The sequence below is a fragment of the Aedes albopictus genome, chromosome 2 (genome assembly GCF_035046485.1).
Source record: "Aedes albopictus strain Foshan chromosome 2, AalbF5, whole genome shotgun sequence".
Taxonomy (NCBI): domain Eukaryota; kingdom Metazoa; phylum Arthropoda; class Insecta; order Diptera; family Culicidae; genus Aedes; species Aedes albopictus.
Genome location: NC_085137.1, coordinates 41,871,904 through 41,888,535, shown reverse-complemented (window position 1 = coordinate 41,888,535; position 16,632 = coordinate 41,871,904). Strand labels below are relative to the sequence as shown.

Below are 16,632 nucleotides of genomic sequence, written 5' to 3'. Positions count from 1 at the left end.
TTGTATTTCCTCCCGAAGAAGTAGGATAATTACATTGTAATCGACCATCTTTACCAACGGCAACAAACTGTGACTATCCTACTTAACCTGCCGAGTGGCACTCCCCCATCTTCTCAACCTTGCTCTTCTTGGCACTGGAATGTGCATGGTGCATTTCCTTCCACATTCACATACATTAACCGCTGCTCACTAGGGCGTGTTACAACATCACTACACTTTTTCATACGATGATGTTCTTCATCAATTCCCCCTCTCTGGCACAATTTTATTTCATATTCATAAGCACACTGACTGCTGTATAATCGCATCTTCTTTCAGCATCGAACGAATCCAAAATGCTTATTCAAAATATCGACCCGACGACCGACAACGTCATCATCCGATGTACTTCATTCTACCGCATTATGCTACTTGCTCTGTGTGCTGTTGAACACACTCCGATGTGATGCTGCTCCTCGGCGCCCACGGCCACACTACTGCTTCGCTACGCTTCGTCGTTATCGGCCAAATTTCAAGTGCAATATGGAACCGATCGTAATTGTATGGCACATCATCATCATCACCACCGCAACAAACGAGAACGACGGACACGGGCGTCGCGACGTCGGCCTTCAACTCTATATTCCAAAAACAACCGCAGCAGATGTGTGATGATATTACGATTAACGACACTCGCCTCGCGATTCGATCCCGGAACAGAACACCACGCGACACTTGCTGACGACTACAACATTCCCGTCGAGTGACTAAATTGAGACTGAAGCTGAATCCCCGATAGTTTGCTGCTTCTCTGCTGCTTGCTGCCCAACCAACTTTAGCTGTGTGGTTGGTGGGTAGCCATAGCCAACCGGTATGGCAAAAGAGCCGTTCCGGATGCATATATGGCATGAACACCGCACTTCACACTAGTTACAGGGTGGTTGAGGTTGACTGTCGATTTCTTATGTGCGTTTTGTACAAATGATTCATAGTTTGTGCACAAACAGGTGAAACGCTCTAATAAATCTTACTTTACACCGATTTAACAGCCAATTTAAAAATTTGATAGTTGGCCAACTGACCACTTGTGGCGCTTGCATCGTTTTTGTTCGAGTTTGACGTTTGCCCACTACCGCCACCTAGTCGATTGTGGGCTAAGATCGGTTCTTTTAGCATAGTGCGAACATGTTTCCGTAACTAGGTTTTGAATCGAAGAATGTTCGAAGTGTTACATCTATTTGTCTGTGGTTTGTGCTTAGAACTCGAACGTAACCGTAACCGTGTACAGGCCACTTTCGTTTTCGTTGGAAGTTGTGTGTTGTATGGGTTTGCTTGTCACGGTTCGCACTCTTGGAGTGCGACTCATCTAGATCAAACTTATCTAGATCAGTTTCAACAGATCTAGATCAAAACTGAAGACGTAAGAATGTAGTATCAACCAATCCAAAACACTTTACCGAAGATTCCAACCCTCTAGGATGCATATCGAGAACACTAGAGCGTCGTATTGAAAGATAGAACCACCAGTTTTAGCACATCTAGATCAAAATCAAAGACATAAAAGTGTAACATCAATCAATCTTGATAACTTTGCTGAAGACCCTAACCCTAGGATTTGACAAGAGGACTTGAGCGCTTGTTCATCGAAAGGCGCAATTGATCGTAACTAGAGATGTTCAAAATAGTTGCGAATATTTAAAGTAAATAAAGTATTTAAAAGTAGAAATGTTGTTTCGTGGAATCCCATTTCGTATTTTAGTGATTGAAATTGGAAAATTAAAATTAATTTTCACTTAAACTTGACAGTTCTATAATTATTTCCTTAGGAGAACTGTCAAATTTAAGTGTCGAACTGTCAAATTTAAGTAAAAATCAATTTTAATTTGCCAATTGGTCGGGGTTCTGCTAAACCGAACCAAAGACCATTTTTTGAAAAATTGAGTTTTCTTAACCATTAAGTGAAGAAAATGATGATCTTTCTTCCATGTAAAAATCCAGTAATTCTGACAGCTCTTCGTGGAGTAAATTCAAAATTTCTGTTTGGCGGAACATACAAAACATCATTTTGCATCCAACCAGAGTGAATTGTAAACCATTCGATAGAATCAGCGAAATATTTAAGTTTTGGTCCAGGTGATGAACATTTCAAGTTCTCCTCATCGCCGTCAGATTTCTAACTGCTAACCGACTCATAGAAACAATCTGTGAGAGAAATTAACACGTTATTAGAAATATGGGTGTGGGAGGAACCAATTATGTTTCGATGGCGCTGATTGCCATTTTTCCAAATCACATTCAGCCAGACCGAACCAAGTCCACAGCATTTTAGGATCAATTTATTCTCAACAATACAAAAACCAACTGATTTTTAATACCAGCGTTATGTCGATACACCTCATACTGGTAATTTAACATAAGAGCCGTCATTGAACAACAAGCCTAATTAGATTAATAAAGCTTGAAAAAAATCAAACACTTGGTTCGCTTTGGCTGATCGAAAAATGGCGTTTTCACGAATACCATCCTTGAGAAGAATGTTTAGAACTTGATTCAAACTTAACGACTAACCTTCAGCAAGGTAATATGACCTAGAGGTAACGCGCTTGGTTATCACTCAGATGATCCAAGTTCGAGTCTCTTTCATATTTTTGGAATCTTTTTTGTACTTAGTGCGCTTTGGCAGAACATTTTCATGGTTTTCTTCGACCAGCATAAATTTGAAGTACACAAATTGCTCCACTTTCACATCTCAGGACCTCAGGGTATGCAAGGACATCGTTTGACATAATCACTCTTGCTCTGTGCCTCCACATGCACCGCTTATGAAGAAAAAGCATGTGTGGGAAAAGCTGAGCTGGGAGGGCTTCCGCCGTTCATATTTCAAACTATTTTGAGACCTTCGTGCTACCATACTATACGCGTCCTTTTTGATTCATGTAACGGATTGTGAGTGATATCGATTTCAACTTGATAGACGATGAAAAATCGAGATTTTTTTCACTGTCCAACTAGTTTTACCTGAAACAAAAAAAACGCATTCAGCCAAACTGAACTATAAACCATTTTCTAATGTTTTTGATCAGCCAGAGTGAACTGAGTGCAAAGTACCAAGAAATAAAATGTTATTATATCAATGATTCCAAATAATTTACATGTATTCTTCATTTCTGGTGGTTAATGAAGGTTTGTAAGTTACATGTGGGCGGAAAAGTTTCAAATAATCTCCGCTGTTGTTTATTTGTGAGTGGTTGAACTTTAAGCTTAATTATCTCGGAATTATCTTTTTGGCGCTTAGTTCGGTTTAGCAGAGCCCCGGCCAATTGGAACAGATCCTAAGTCGATTTAGATAATCTTCTTTGTGAAAACCGGGTAGAAAAAACTGATTCACCGGTAAATGAGGTTCCGGGTCATTTGGCCAAACGCTATTTGACCGAATGCCGTTTGGTCGAACTCCATTTGGCCGAAAGGGTCGTTTGACCGAATGCTATTTGGCCGAATGCCGTTTGGCCGAATACCGTCTGACCGAATGCCGTTTGGCCGAAAAATGTATGATGAACTTAAGTGACCATACCACTGTTCCCTGTCTCAGTATAACTTCAAAAACAGCCTATGATTCAAAGAAGGAAAAGTTTTTAATAAAATATTGGCAGTTTCAACGCCTACTAATCCCTCAAATTTAAAGCTGAAAAGAATGGTTGTATACCATTTCACCGAAAACCATTTCGCGGATTTTTTTCGCGGTGTAACATTTCGCGGAATGCACCATTTCGCCGAATACCATTTCGCGGAATGACTTTTCGCGGAATGTACTGTTTCGCGGGATACAATTTCGCGGAATTCAATGCTTTGCAAATAATAATGGAATAACACATTATTTTCTCTGCAAAGCTTTACTAGCTCCATCGCCGATTCATGCGCAATCATATTGTGGATTTAGCACCAAATTGGTGTCGGAAGTAACTTCATTGACTTCCGCTGCCTTTCCTATGTGTTGAACATAACGTCGGAAGTAGTGCCCTGTATAGTAAATCTGATGCTCTTTACAGCGCACTACTTCCGACGTTATGTTTAACGCATAGGAAAGGCAGCGGAAGTCAATGAAGTTACTTCCGACACCAATTTAGTACTAAATCCACAATAATCACCTCAGCTCTACGATTGTACTAATTGATGTAAAATCGGTTACTTTTCTGAACAAAAATTTACCTTCTTTGATTCGTAGGCTGTTCTTGAGAGTTCTGAACGTCAGGCCAAAAGCCATTCGGCCAAATGTCTTTAGGTCGAATGGAAATGAGTCCAAATAGCCATTAGGCGCAATGACCAACAAGCCATCGTTGCTACATAAGTTGTACTTTCAAGCGCTTATATTGCTAACTCTTTCAGAGTTTTTGATTTCCTTAAAATAAGTCTGTTCTTTCCAGTAACGTTGTTGTTTGGCGACTGAATTGTTACAATGTTTCATCATTTACCTTTTTCTCTTCAAAGGCTGTTCATGTGGTGTGTAGTTTTTAATGATCAAATTGATATCTCTATAGGAGATTTGATCTTCTTTTGATAATAGACTGTTCTTTCAAGTTTACTGTTAAAAATGTTGGCTAGTGACCAAACTGCTAACTTATCTGATATTTTTCGTTCTGTCAAAAATAGGCTGATCTTTAGAGTAACACCACAGACAAACAGACGTATCACTTGGAACAAAATGCGATAAAAATCATCGTCACGAAAACATAATCGTCCAATGCTTATTCCGCTGTGGTTCGCAAACCCACTGAGTAGATGGCGGTAGTTAGCAAACGTCAAACATGAGTAAAAACGATGCAAGCGCCATGAGCAAGAGATTTGCGAGCTACAGAATATTTGAATAATTCGTTAAAAAGGGAAAGTATGGGAAGTGAGTAGAGTGAGACGGCTATTTGTCTGTGGTAACACTGCTGGTGAGTTTTTTGGTGGCCAGGCTGCTGACGTGAGAGATTTATCTTTCTTTAAGGTTGAAGGATTCGTCATTGACATAATCGTCATCATTGAAAATTCGAAAGCAGTTTTTTTCATTCAAAACTAAATTTACAGCAATAAAAAGGTCTTTACTGCATTGTGGGTGGCGAATGAAGTAAAGTGAACACATTTTCACTGCGGAAATTTCAGTTTTGAACGAGAAAACTACTTTCGTATTTTCAATGATGACGATTGTGTCAATGACGAATCCTTCCACCTTAAAACAAGGGCTGTTCGTTCAAGTTGCACTGGAGTTATCTATTGACGGTCTTATTGCTAACTCTGTGGGAGATATGTTCTTTAGATCTCTCGAGGCCTATTATCTTATTGATCTAACATCTATTCAGCCCAACGATTGTTCGGCCCAACGTCCATTCAGTGTAATCTCCTTCGGCCTTATAACCCAGAATCATAATTCAGGAACTGAATCTGCTTATCAGCTTCCACACTTTCACCTTTATCGATTGAAAGCATTGTAATTATGCCAAAATGATGCTATTTGTAAACAGTGTGGCCGCTTAACCCTTAAGCCAAGTAACAATCCTTAGTGATGCCTTGACCAGATTTCTCTTTTATTTATTATTTGTATGTTGTCTAAAACTTTTGTAATAGATATTAGAAAAAATCTCATTTTTTGTATCTCAGGGTTTTCCATCTTTTAAACAAACGCTGTTCTTAACAGATATGCTGTTATGTTCAATACGAAACTTTTCCTTCTTCTGGTCAAAACTGTTCTTTCATAAATTGTATGCATTATACTTATTTTGGCATAAATGCTAAATTAATATTATCAGAGAATTTCCCTTTATTCATACATAGGCTGTTCTTTCAAAGTATACTGATACAAAAATGAATTTTCGATATGAAGTATTCCATTTTTCATGTGCTGATTTGAATTTTGAATCTCGTCATGATGTTGTATCTCGATAAGTTAAATTGTTTGCTCTTATTAACGATTTTCCGCGAAACGGTACATTCCGCCAAATGGTTTTCGGCGAAACGGTGCATTTCGCGAAATGGTTCATTCCGCCAAATGTCATTCCGCGAAATGGTTTTCGGCGAAATGTTATACATCGGAAAGAATAGCCTATGATTAAAAGAAGGAAATACTTCTGATGATCATATTTGCAGTTAGAATGTCAAAAACTTCCTCTGAATTCTTTTGATCATGATTCGGCCAAACGGCATTCGGCCAAACGACCCTTTCGGCCAGATGGCATTCGGCCAAATGGCGTTCGGCCAAACGACATTCGGCCAAACGCCATTCGGCCAAACAGCATTCGGCCAAATGGCCGGGCACCATTTTAATCGCCAATAGCTAATGCTTTCGTTCTTCTAAAAAGGCTTAACTATCAACTCTACTCTACAGTGGTATAGTCAAGTTTTTTACGCGGGGGATACGTACCGCGTAAATGAAAACCGCGTTAATTCAAAATTCCGCGTAAACTAAATCCACGTTAATTAAAAAATCCGCGTAAATGAAAACCGCGTTAATTCAAAAATCAGCGGTAATTCAAAAATCCGTAAATCCAATAATCAATAACGACAATAAATTATCAAGGATATAATTCTGAGAGGATAGAAGGATACTCAGACTCTAGGCGTTTCCATGGATTCCATGGGATTTTTAGGTAATCGTGGTGTTCTACGAGGCTCAGGAGGTTTCTGATCGTTCTAGGGGGTTTCAGGGGCAAGGTAGTGCAAGAGAGCAAACAATGTTTGTATTTCATATATCTCAGGACTCTAATCAAATGATCATATCTCTGATCGAAAGTTGGTTTCTTCAGCAAAGTTGTTCGGTAAGTAAAGGACTTGTAGTTAAATGACCATTTATTTCGAAATTCTGCCACTAGGAGGCTAGTTACACACTTGCAAATGATTCAAATTTCTCAGAGATTATTCGATAATCTGTATTTTTTTTTCTTTAAACATATTCAAGTCGAGTTGGAAAGTATTTCAAAGGCCAATATATTAGTCATAAATGCCCAAAATTCCATTTCATTCGGAACACTTAATCCTGAGATATAGCACTTTAATGAACAGCACTCCAATATAACCCATTTTATTACAAGCGCTCTAACTGCATGTAAAGTAATCCAATCGGGCACAAATATGCACCATTTATAACAAACTAGTTGAACAACTATCAGTTAAAATTTGTGTCCCTTACCTCGACCAAACCGCGAGTTTTACGGTTCCCAAAAACTAATATAGTTTATAAGTCAAAAACATGAAATTGTAAAAAAATTAACTGAATTCTGCTCCGTTATGCTTGTTGGCGCATGAGCCTTAAATAAACGTTTAAGTTAAAAAAAAAGTTAAAATTTATTGATGCACTTTATAAAAAGTTCCAGGTTGTTGAATATCTCCTGTTGGGTCTCCAGTTAGCCTAGTGGTTAAGGCTAAGGATCGCCAATCCGGAGACGGCGGGTTCGATTCCCGTTCCGGTCGGGAAAATTTTCTCGACTCCCTGGGCATAGAGTATCATTGTACTTGCCTCACAATATACAAATTCATGCAATGGCAGGCAAAGAAAGCCCTTCAATTAATAACTGTGGAAGTGCTCAAAGAACACTAAGTTGAAGCGAGGCAGGCCAAGTCCCAGTGGGGACGTAGAGCCATAAAGAAGAAGAAGAAGGTTGTTGAATATTTTTAGTTAATTATTAGAAGCTTCGTGCTTTTGCTTCTTTGCAACTAGCCCCGCCTAGTGGCAGAATCTAGAATTAATTAACAAATCAGCTGTGAGTCCTTAATCTACCGACCAACTTTGCTGAAGACATCATCTTTCTGTCATCAGGATCCTGAGATATATGGAATACAAAGTTTGTTAGCTCTCTATCGCCGCCTAGAGATGGAACTTTGAATCAAACAGCACATCCCCAGTAAGTCCTTGACCAGCTTAACAACTTTGTCAAACACACCAACTCTCTAAGTATGTAATCAGGGTGCTCAGATATAAGGAATGGAAATTTCGCAAGTGTTATGTTTTTGTCTGTGATTTCTGTCATAGATTAACAGACAAAACACTGATTCAATTTTCATACCATACATCACACGATCCTGATTACCTACTTAGAGAGTCTTCGGCAAAATGGTTTGGCTGGTTAAGAACTTACGTTTTATGGGCCGTATATTTCAAAATTTCACCACTAGGCGACGCTAGGGAGCAAACATATTTTATACAGGGTGCGTACGGTTATTCTTCACTAAACTTCAAACAGGAATATTTCATCAAAGAGTTGCAATAAAACATCATCAAATGCACCATATTTCTAGTGAACTGTGAAAAATATAAAACCATTAATAATCAAAAACGTGGTGGTACGAGAAAATATTTTCAGATCCTATGCTTTATAGTCACTAGCGCGCCCAATAACATTTCGGGTTCTACTATTTGTTGTGTAAATAAGATGAAATCAGTAAAATGTAATGTGTAAAAGCCCGATAATGATACACGAGACGTAATGATACAGATATGCTTCAAAAATTATAATTTAAATAATTTTGACGTGGTGATTTTAACACATTATCGAATAGCAGTCATAAATAAAACCTGTTTGTTTTTTAAATACACTAAGTCTAGGGTTCAACTTTTTTTTAGCAAGCATCGGATCACTTAGCGGTCTTCAACAAAGATGTTCCGCATAGAATTCCCTATAATAATACTAAAAATAAGGGTTATTGAACGCTTCCAGTGCCATCTAGTGGTAGAAAACTAAAACTATGCCATTCCTGCACATATTTGTACCAGTTTTACCATATAAACTTCAGACTAGTCGAGCGATACCTAAGACCTTATCAATTCAGCTCAAATTTGTGCTGTAGCTTATGGGAGTCTAAAACAGCAAATTGAGGTGATCAGACTTAGGATATTTTAGTTTTGAATTTTCTCATAAATGTTTGAGCAGCCCTAGTAGAATACCATTGCTCAAATTAGAATTTCCGACTTATTCCAGTTATTTCTCCGCTATCTTCCATTCCAGCGATGTAGTTTTTTGTAGGTAACAAGCCTTTTGGAATCCCCCAACTACACTGAAAAAATCAGCTTCATAGCGTTCTTGACAGCTGAGAAAATGCAGATAGTGTGCAGCTGCTCCATATATTTATACTCAAGTTGTTCGCATTTTCGTCTTCTAGAAACCTCTTTTTCAAATTTATGGGATATTTTTGAACGGCACATGACACCATTGAAGCTCCTCGTACAAAAAAATATTCTAGTTTTACCTAAAATAACACAATTGTAACCCAAAATATAAAGAACAACACTAAAACGGACTTGCAGCGGTTCTCAGGATCGTTCAAAAAAGGTTATCGATATTAGGACCACATTTTTCTTCCTAAATCATTGAAATAATCACAATTGTTTGCGAAAAAATCATTTAGAATAGATCTATTGTCGAATTATTTTTAAAATGTGTTTTATGATTACGATATGATTTAGTGCAAAAATATCGCACGCACCCTGTATTTTATATATCTCAGGATCCTGATTGCAAAGAAAGATGTTGTCTTCGGCAATATTGTTTGGTTGATCAAGACCTCTCAGTTGATTAGACAATTTAAAGATTCTGTCGCTAAACGGCGCAAGTTGCAAATTTGCAAGAGCATGCAACTTTTAATAAACATTCAGAAAATTTTATCAACCTGTAACTTTTTAATAAGATTACCAAAACTTCTCAAATTTTACCTGCTAGTTGCTCAACTAGTAAGCTATTAATAATACATATTTGGGCTCGATTGAATAACTCTACATAAAGTTAGAGTGCTTCTAGTAAAATGGTTAATATTGAAATGTCGTTCGTTAAAGTGCTATTTCACAGGATTGAGTGTACCGATTAAAATAAATTATAGGCATTTATGATTATTACATTGGTCTTTGAAAAGCATTTGACTCGACTTAAATATATTCAAACGAGAAAAATATACAGTATATTGAATAATTTCTTCGAAATTTTAATCATTAGAATGATTATGCAAATGTGTAACCAGTGCCCCTTAGTAGCAGAATTCCGAAAACAACTTTGCTGAAGAAACCAACTTTCTAATTGATAGGAGCCCTGAGATATATGAAAGACAAAAATTGTTTGCTCCCTAGCGCCGCCTAGTGGTGGAATTTTGAATCAAATGGCCCATCATTGTAGGTTCTTGACAAGCCAAACTAGTTAGCAGGACACATCAACTTTCCAAGTAATCAGAATTCTGATTTTGTCAGTGTTACGTCTGTTTGTCTCTGATATCACAGAATCCCAGACAAATAGACATTACGCTGAACTAATTTACATACCATATATCTTGAAGCTCGGAGAACTCGAAGAGTACACACTTTTTCTCTATTTCGGAAATAATCGAAATACCAAATACGTATTGCATAGTTTTAAGCACAGTAGATGGCCGCCATCTTGGATTCCAAAAGGGCGTCAGACATCGACTTTAAGACTTTAGGCTAGGTTCGATAGTAAACAAATTTAGCTCTGTATAATAAGCGGACATTAAAAGACAAAACGATGGACTCAAATAATCAATTTATGCCACTTGATCCATGCATCGATACTGGACAGCCAAGTCGCACCACCCTGTAACAGACTGGTGAATGAACGTTGTTGTTTTCAAGTTGGCCCCAAATGGTGTTGGTGCCATCAATCGAGTGAGTTCCACGACTCTTTCAGTACTAGTTCGTATGATGTTGAGTTACTAATCGAACACTAGCCGTCGTCGGCCGCGGCGTGCCGGTAGCTATGACCAGCGACGGAATAGTTAGCTAGTGAATTGGCAAGCATGTGACTGACAAAATAGTAGTTCTCGAAATGGAATCGAGAACTTTGGACCGCGAGGACAGATATACAGATAGGGACATAGAACGAGTCGGTCTGATTGTTTCTAAAGTGGTATGGTATTTGATTCAGAGGATATAGTACAACTAAGGAATGTATAGAGTCAGTCTATCTATACTATAGACAACAACATGGAATGATTCCTTAACGAGCGCTATATTTGCAATAGTTGAGTGAACGGACAATATCGCAAAGCTGCGCATCTTTGTTTTGCCAATTTCAATGATTTTTATTTGCTTCCTCAAATGTCTATGTTATTAATAATAACATAAAGTTTTATAATTTATAATCGAAGAGCGGAATTAAAAAGACGGGTGTACTTTTCAGTAGCTGTGAGACATGCTACTAAAGGAAAAACCGTGTTTTATAACTGTTCACTTCCAGTACAAGTTCTTTAAAATGTGAGTTAAAATACCAAATGATGAAAAAGTGATCCACTAGAAGTAAATTTCTTTTTATATATCTGGGTATGTAAAACCCTGCTTCTTAATATCCTCCTCGTGCGATGACCTAGAGTCCTAGAATCTTTGGAGAATCAAGTCTCGTTTGTCGTTTTATACGATGTTGCAAACTCAGCAACAGGTGAAATACATACTTATAGATTTTGAAGATCCACTACACAAACAATAATTGAAGCCCTGATAGATGTTTTATTGACTCACGATTGTCGCTGATGATTTTGTTGCGAAGCAACGATTCAATCAGAGATAATAAAAAATCTGGTTTCGTTTTCGCACATCATCTAAAATCGGTTATCGAACCGTCTCTAGGCCGTAGCAAGATAGCTATCACAGCAGAAGACCCCTTAAGAAAAAGTGTTACCCAGCTTATCAGAGCGGAAAGCATTGCAGTTTTCATGCCTTATTGCACCATAGTTGGATAGAGGCTCTCTCGTTGTGGCGGAGGAACCGCAGATTTCGTGCGATTGCGTGCTGCCAACTCTGGCTGTGAGATTCGTGCCGGCAGCAGCCGGAGAGAGCAACCGACCGACTGAACTGAACTGAACTGAGACGAGTTCTGTGAAATTCATTCATATACGGGTTGAAGTGGTGATTAGACGATACGTCAAGAAACGTCATCACTTGTTTGGGATCAATCACGATATGGGCAACGCTCAACCATGGCAAACAGATGTGGGCTGTCCATGAATAACGTCATGCCTGAAGAAAATTTAAAACTCTTTCGAGGAATGCTTTCTTTTGTGATTTTTATTACATTAGAAGTAAAAAAATCCAGAATATATTCGTGCTGGAATGATGAAGTGTTACGACGTTTATGAACGACCTCCTGAATCCAAACCCGCAAGTTGAGTATCGGTTTAGGTAGTTGAAGTACCACTATGAATGGAGTAGACAGATGCATTCCTCTGGTTCAGTCAAGCCTAAATCCACTGTGGTGGTTTTAAATCAGTTTCCAACATGACAGCAACTAATTAATGAAGTGCAAAATAATTTCCTTTCCTACGTCTAAACACTACGAAACGGTTCACTGGTTCATCGACTTCGCTGCGGTTGATCGATGAAGATAACCACTAAAAAGTCGAAACAACCTTTTACCGTGATGTTTGTTCCCACGAGGAATTTGGTCCGCAAGGTGAAAATTGCATAATCAACGAACGCAGCATTTTTTGGCTCCCCGTTTGTGAAAAGAGCATGGCACTTGGTATGAGAAAAGGGGTGTGTGCGAATGATTTTGCTTCAATGTAGAGAGTGTTGCGTTTACGAGATACAATCTATTTTTGTCACGCGGTTTTCGTCATTCAAATAGAAGGCTGACCACTATAGTGGACTCGGTGGATTGCTATCATGTGCGTCAATTTGTTTGACAACAACAGCGACCAATGTCAATGTCAAGTAGGAATAGGAATTTGAAGTAAATTTCAATTAATTCAATTATTATTGTATTTTACTTTAATTTGAGGACGCATGAGTATAGAAGACCGTACAATTCGTAGTTGCTACTCCGTGGTTGACCAGAACAATCGAAATTGCCCAAAGAACCAACAAACGAAGGTTGGAAGTAGCTTACCGATCTCAATGTGCACCTTCGAGAATTTTAAACTTTATTAAGTCAATAACAGCTTCAGCCATGTCCTCACGATTATGGGAAGGAATATTAGTACATACCTCTGCATCACCACGACTGTCACGAGTAACCGTTTTTGATACTAACAAGGAGAAAAGACACACGATCTGGATTCACATCGGTAACTGGCGTGATTGATGCAACCTCTATTTAAATCAAAATACTATATTTTAACGTTAACTAAGATACAATACATGTCTACACCGCAGGAATCCCTAAGGAATTACTCGAGAAACCTTTCAGAACACATCTCTAGAAATTCCTATAGATAATCATCTGAAAATCTCTAGGAATTCCTACAGAAATTTCTCAAGGAACCCTTTCAAAAATGTATCCCAAGAAACAGAACTAGCTGAATAAGAGTTTCTTAACCTATAGTTTGCTTAAGAGTGGTTTGTTCCACTCTTGTACAGCCAAAATGTTTGTTGGGATGTTCTTTCTGGAATTTCTCTGGGAATCTCATCTGGAATTTTCCTAGTAATCCTTCAATGAATTCCCCTTCAAAATGTCTCGAGAAATCCCTCTAAGGATTTCTTTTGGAATCTTTTTTTTTGCTAGGTTTCTAGCTGCACTCTGAATAGAGTTGAAACCTCTACACTAGACCCGAAGATAGAAAAGAGTACGTAATCTTTCAGAAGCAGTTTACCAGCCGTACGCGGAAAATGATATCCATTAAGACACTGTTGCAAACTGACTCAGAAAATTACGGTAGAAGATTGAAAAGTTTTCAATTGGTCAGTCAGTCAGGATTTGCCTATGTAGTTATGGTCACACGTTTTGTATTTGTCTTCTTGTTTGGTGTTGTAAGGTTCAATATGTTTTCCTCCTCGTTAAGTCAGTTGTACCTAGTATGTTTGTTTTTTTATCGAATCAGTCGAACCTCGTATGTTAAAATATAGTCGATCCTGTGTCAAATTGTTTTCTAGATTTCGCTAATCGTTTTCTACTTCTCTGTGTTCATCTCTTGTGTCCTTAAATTGACATCGGTCCAAAACCCACAGAAACATGTAACTGAACTTCTGATATTTTTTCTGTTGGTGTCATAATACCATCTAAGATAAACAAAAATACGCCAAGTTGGCCAGCCAAATTTTAAAATAATAAAGATTGCTTGTTAACTAATATGTATTCTTCCCCCTACAAATACTATGAAAAATATTCAAATTCGTTCAATTGTCCTATCGGTCCTACCTCGATAAACCATGTCATTTTTCAAGCGTGGCCTTGAAATGTCAACCTAAGCATACACAAGTAACTTTGTTCAGCTGATAAAAAGCAGTCAGTTTTTTGTCCAAAATGTCACGTCGACAATGCGCTTAAGTGTTCGCACGTTAGCTTCGAATCTATCAGCACAATTAAGTGCTGCAAATCTCCTCCCCACTATTAATTTTTCGGTTGATTTTAATTGCTTTATTCAAAGAAAATATGACCAAGTAACATTGTAAAAATTCGAAAAAGCGACTATGACATTAATAAATTACTAATCAAAATCAACCGAGAAACGTGGAAAAGAAAGCCCAAACAACATTTTGAAGTCAGCTAAATAACTGTAAAAGGTTCCAAAACCTGTCATAAATTCTATAATGATTTTATTAGGATTTGTAACGATCATCAAAACATTCTCAAATCCAACCGACTTGGAACTATTGCTTGGGAATAGATTCTAATGAGCCTCAGCGGTTCCTCCATATTTATCGAGCATGTCTTATGCATATGATCAGCCATACTCCATCTGCAGCAGCCGGTTCGTGATGAACCGTTGGAGGCGCATTAAAGTGTTAAAAAGGTGATATGTTTCACTAAAGAATACTACATTACAATAATCAAAATGAAACTCCTTTACTTTAATACCGTCAACCCCTGCGAACTTGGCCAGGGTCTCGAGAAAACCCTCTAAGGATTTCTTTTGGAATCATTCCAAAAATTCCTCCTATTAAAATGTCTTCAAGAAATCTTGCAATAGAAAAACTCTCCAAAATTTTCTATAAATCCTACCCAGAAGTATTCCAGAATTCTCTCACTTAGTTCCTATATGAATCTCTTTACCTATTTTCAAGGACGCGGCGAGAATTTTCCAAAGAACCCCTCCAGAAATTCGTCCAAAACTCTAAAAATCATTTCGAGAATTTTTCTAAATGAGAAATTTTTTCGGGATACCTGTCGGGAATATCTCTAGAAATCTTTCCGTGAATTCCTCTAGAACTGAATCTCTCTTGTAATTTCCTTAGAAACATCTCCAGGATTCCTCCAGTAATTTCTTTAGGAATCACTCCCAGAAAATCCTTCACGAATCTTTCCAGGATTCCCTCTAGGAGTCCCTCCAGGAATGCCTCAAAAGTCTGAGGATTCCTCCAGAAATTACTCTAGGCAAGGATGCTTCCGATCAACTGACAATCGTTTGACTCATTTGTCTATATCTTTTTTTTTTTATTTTGAAGAGTGACCAGGTGGAGCTGCAGGACAGCTGATGGCAAAGCCTGGACCCTTTCCCAACTTTCCCCCTACTAGGACTAATACTCACGATGGACTAGACGATGTCGTCAACTTGAGCAAAGTGTGTAGTAATTAGCATTAGGTCGTAGTAGTTTTTAAAAATACTGATTTTAACTTTTCCCATCACACTAGTGTTTTGATCGAATGGAAGCTCCAAAGATGATTTGATAATTGAACAATATTTCAATAATCGAAAATCTCCGAGGTCACTGGACAACATTCAGAGATAAAAAAGGGTGTCTATGTCTATGTTAACGCCTTCAGAGTACTATTCTTAAGAAATATACAAAGAGCAAAAAGAAAAAAAAATGTGTCGTAGCTAATTTTTAAAGATTCAATATTTCTGAAAATTATTCGAAGACAGCTACCAGAACTAGCGTTTTTAGCCGATATGGGCAACTAGTTTTTCTGACAGCTTCCCCAAACAAAAATCAGATAATATCCTCAGTTATTTTATAATACATTCTGAAAATTATTTCAAGCTGATTACCAATAGTGTCAATAACCGATGTTAGTCATTGACAGCACCAGCATCATCTCCAAATAACTCTCATATTAGTGTTAGATAACACTTTTTGAGCTTCCATTCGATATTGTAAAGAAATTTGTCAAACCCTATTTGTCAAAATATAGTCAATAATGTATCAAATTGTGTTTCTAATTTCGCTAGTCGTCTTCTGCATATCTGTGATCATCTCAGTCCAAAGTAATACATATTATATCCATCGTAACCCTTTACAATGTCAACCGTCCTAAGTCCTAACTAAATTCCTGCTTTTTTTGATCAGTGAAATAATACCGTCTAAGATATAAAAACAAAAAAGTTCAGTCAACTGATTTTTGTCAAAAATAAAAATGATAATGATTATTTGTCAACTTTTATAAATTCACAAAACCCATAAAAATAAGAAATACAAATACAAACTCCTATAATCAACAGTTTTATCTTTACCTAATCAGTCCATAATTTTCTAATTGTAATGAATCTAATCTGTAAGGCTGTAAGTCCACTTATCCTAGCGTCCCCTGTCCTGTGTACTAACGAATTCAAGTAACGAATGATGAGTGTAACGCAGAGACCTCCTCTACCCACTCTTGCGTTACGTTAAATTTAACAATTATTGTTAAATTTAAGAAAATTCAAAGAATGCAAAGATTAGGTCTATGCAAGCTGAATTATAATTTGTTTTTGTCTTGTGATAAATGCACGACGGATACTCCTTTGGTTCCCATTAGCACTTACGGCGATTCC

At 37.7% G+C, this 16,632-nt stretch overlaps 1 protein-coding gene across 3 annotated transcripts in view; it reads right to left on the bottom strand.

Moving 5' to 3' along the window:
• Positions 1 to 16,632, bottom strand: part of LOC109421318 (uncharacterized) — a 77,578-nt gene that overhangs the window by 44,577 nt on the left and 16,369 nt on the right. The window contains exon 1 of one of the 3 annotated variants that reach the window (XM_019695827.4): positions 119 to 366. The exons of the other annotated variants lie outside the window; for them this stretch is intronic. The gene's annotated coding sequence lies outside the window, so the exon portion shown is untranslated. Of the gene's footprint in view, positions 1 to 118; positions 367 to 16,632 lie in introns of those variants that run through there. 3 annotated transcript variants of the gene reach the window in all.